Source organism: Arachis ipaensis, chromosome B05 (assembly GCF_000816755.2).
Source record: "Arachis ipaensis cultivar K30076 chromosome B05, Araip1.1, whole genome shotgun sequence".
Classification (NCBI taxonomy): domain Eukaryota; kingdom Viridiplantae; phylum Streptophyta; class Magnoliopsida; order Fabales; family Fabaceae; genus Arachis; species Arachis ipaensis.
The window spans coordinates 20,169,728-20,173,957 of NC_029789.2; the positions used below are offsets into that span (position 1 = coordinate 20,169,728).

Here is a 4,230-nt window from a genome sequence, read left to right on the forward strand (position 1 = left end):
AATTTGGTTTTGTTAATTAAAATTCAAATAAATATGATTATGATTTTTGAAACCATTTTAAAAAACTGATTATCCAAAATATAAACCACATCTTAATTAGATTTAAAATGTACAGCACTATTGATATACAATATAGTACTATACCATCTCCATCCATCGACTTCAATATATAATTCATCATTGCTTTTAGCGTGCTTTAACATTGGCACGATACCAGTATAGTAGTGTACAATACCTGAAGCAGCCATTCATTGTTATGTTGTACTAGTAGTCCACTGCCATCAATGGCCTATGTTCCTGAGTTATTTACTACTGTGTTTTTTCTCATGTGTATATAGCTAATAATCTCTAAGCTTAGTATTAATTTTGTAAAACCTATATATGGTTAAATTATCACTTCTATATATCGATAAAATTTCAAGTGCAATGTGTTTTGCCCTTTGTCCTTTTACTTCCAATTATATCTTACCCCTGAGATTTATTTGCATTATATACCTTCATAAGTTGAGACTTTGACCACTACGTCAAATTAAACCAAATATTCAGGACAAGTACACCACTAAGAATTTGTATTTATCTTAAAAGACACAATTTTGTATATGCTGTTTGTTTTTCAAATTAAAGGAACCATAAATTTTCAGCCTCCCTTTCCTCTTGTCGTAAAGAGACTAATTACCTGCATGATTTCACCTATCTCTTACAATTAATATCTCATGCAATTGGTAGCCCACACCTCTTAAAGAGACATCACCAACTTAAGGGCCCTCTGCATCTTCATTTTTACATTCATTCATTCGTTTCACCAACTCCCTGAGGTAATTTTATTAATTTATTGTACAGTTTTGTAGTCTTAATTAATTTTAACAAAAGGCATTTTCAATTCTTATGTTTATTATAGCTCGTATTCGGTTGGCCATTTGCTTCATTCTTTTAAAATTTTGAAACTTTGCGCGGTTTAAGAACCAATTTTTTCGTCCATATATCAATCAATTTTTATTGTTTAAGAAAACAATTTTGTTAGATAATCAATCATGATACTACCAGTAAATTCCAGCTAACTACAATATGATTTGCAACAAAAGTCTCAATAACACAAAAATAGATTCCACAATCTCTTAACTCTATTTCACTTTTTATTATTACTTCCTCTTCCACTACCACCTCACCTTCTCCTTCCTCTCCCACTCCGATTGCCATGCAGGGATCAGTTACAGTGAATGATGTGGTGGCATGCGACGGTAGCTAGACATTGCAGAATTCTCAAAATCTTATTTTTTGAAAAATTGTTTAAAGTTGGTTGATAGTGAAGTTGCTTCCATACTTTTTCTAAAGCAAAATAAAGTCTAAGGAACCAATTTAACTCTATATACAGCCAAACAACCATCTTTTCAAAAAACACTGATTTTAAAATTTGAAAAATTAGTTTTATGCTCAAAAAATGCTCGCCCTCCCACCCCTCATCTCTCTTCTCCTCTCCCTCCGCGTCTCTTCTTCTTTTTTCCCTTCGCGCCTCTCTCTCAGTGTCTCTCCCTTCGCGCCGCCTCTGCCTCCACGTTCTTCTTCTCGGATTACTTTTGGAAGTTCTTGTACAATGAATTTAATTAGATACTCACCTTTAAAAATTTTTGTACAATGGTTTTAATTAAATATTTCTTTTTGTTAGATTTTAGATATTTTTTTCAATTAGTTTGAAATTATTTTTGTTAGGTCTTGGATTTAGATATTTTTCTGTTAAGTTTTAGATTTTATGTTTTAAAATATATAAAAAAACAAATATTTAAAATTAAAAAATATCTAAAATAAAAAAAACACATCCAAAATAGAAGAAGAAAAAGAGATATGGAATTGACTCTAAACGGCCGGCGGGGCTAGGTGACGTGGGAAGAGGGGCTATAGTGCTATACGTACATGAAGGAAAATTTTTTTGTAGTTTTTCTTTTACTGTAAATAAGAACAAAAATGGCATTAGAATTACTCTTGTAACACCCTACCACACAAAACTTTACGCTTAAGTCGTAAAACGGAGGTGGTGTGGTATTACGACCTCTAAAATAAAATGAGTACATATAATAGCCGAAGAATTATAATATGCTAGGAGCCTTGAAGAATAGAGGAAATAAAAATCTTAAAATAAAAGCACAACGCTCAAGGAATGAGTTAACTTGCATGCTAAGAAAACTATAACTACTAAACATAAGATGACAGAAGTAGGAGTAGAGTGCCAAAGATACAAAATAACAAGCTCCTAACTCAGCCTGCGAAGTCAAGACTGGCCGGAGAATATTTACACATATATACATACATATCCAAAACCCAAAAGTACATATACACAATCATACCTCTCCATAAACCTCTAAGAGGATCCAAAAAGAACAAGTTATGCGAAGAGAAAACTAAGTACATATATATACATCACTGTACATCAAAATTACCCAGTAACCACTCCGCTTCAAGATCCCAGACGCCTAACGAGATGCCTCTCGACCTGCATCTGAAAAACAACAACATAGTATGGAATGAGAACCGGAGATTCTCAGTATGGTAAAAGTGCCACACACATAATATATAAGGTCCTGGGAATGCCAGAGGCAATCCTAGAACGCCGACATTCAGATTATAGAGCTTAAAGTATTAAACAGGAGCCATAAAAGGTGGTTTTCTAAGCATATTTAAACCTAACTTAACTTAACCTTAAATCTAAGTCCCATACTGCCATCCTTCCATACCTCCAACTCCATCATGCATTTTCACAGACAAATAAACAGGTAAAGGCAAGCACAAGAAGGTTACAAATACTGCAGGTAACAAATACACATTTAACATGACAAATACATATAGGCACAGCCAATTAAAGCACAAGCAAGTAATTCAAGTAATGTGCATATGATGCATGCCTGTCCTATGACTGATGAGGCTCATCTGTCGGTTATCCAGCCAACTCGACAAGTCTGAATTGAACTTAGACTGTCCTCCGACGTGCATCCCCAAGAGTCTATTCATAGCTTTTTCTCAAACAATCAATATTGCTCAATGGGGTAACATTCCCGAGAATTTATATAGTACCCGGTCACACTTACGTCGTAGGGTCAACAGAGTATCGAGTTTTCTACCTGGTACACGTGGTGGCAAGCCACGGCACTTCATCCAGGGAATCTCGTATCTCAGATTATTCAAATTCATAAGCCTTATAAATAATTCAATTATAATTCATCAACATCCACATCATTCTCAATCGCATCTCATTCATCATCATACATCAATCATATTCAATCCTTACCCTTCATTATCACACCTCCCATTCTGTCCATCAATAGTTCCAATTCAAAACATAATTCATTCTTTTCTACATATTCAATCTTCATTATCACACCTCCCATTCTGTCCATCAATAGTTCCAATTCAAAACATAATTCATTCTTTTCTAAATGAATCAAACTTAAAACATGCTCATTTTCTTAATAACTCAAAATCAAACCATATAACCTTTGAATCTAAATCTTTTTAAATAATCACATAAACAAAATCTCTAATTTTTATAAAATTTCGGCAGCATCTCCTCTAAAACTCGGACTTTGCCACCCTTTTCGGGTCCAAACCTGCATTCTTTTCAATTCAACATACCCTTCCTCATCATCATAACAATCACCACAATAAATCTACCTCAGATCAACAATTAAACTCCTACAATATTCAAATCCAACAATCAAAATTCAACTAAGAATCATAGTTCACAAATCTTAGGCTTTTAACACAAAGTACCACATTATCACAACAACCTCCACAATAGTTATACCTCAAATCAATAATTCACCAAATCACCAGTTAATCAACAAGCACCCAACCAACCATGTTCATCAACAGGATACTAAGTATTAAATATACACATGCAATCCAACTTATCCTATGGTCATCTAGCCTAAGTTTTCACAAAACATTATATATTAAATGCAAGAAACCTAAAACATACCTTAGCCGATTCCCAAGTATTATTCCAAGATAATTTTTTCTAAAGAACACAGCCCTCAAAACCTTAACTAATCAGCTTCCTCCAAGTTCCAGTATTCACAATTTCAAGTTCCAATTATTTATTCACAACCTAATACACATTCATAACACATATATATCCAATTTAATACTCAAAGCTTAAATTCAATGAAATTAAAATAGAATTATCCTATCCTCACCTTACCCAAGTCTCACATAAGTAAGAGTGAACATTTTCCTCAAGCT

At 33.5% G+C, this 4,230-nt stretch overlaps 1 long non-coding RNA gene across 1 annotated transcript; it reads right to left on the reverse strand.

Moving 5' to 3' along the window:
- Positions 2,443-4,230, reverse strand: LOC110262768. The gene is made up of 3 exons (XR_002347753.1): positions 4,185-4,230; positions 3,968-4,096; positions 2,443-2,491 (listed from the first exon to the last, which is right to left on the reverse strand). It is a non-coding gene; the product is annotated as an uncharacterized LOC110262768 (long non-coding RNA).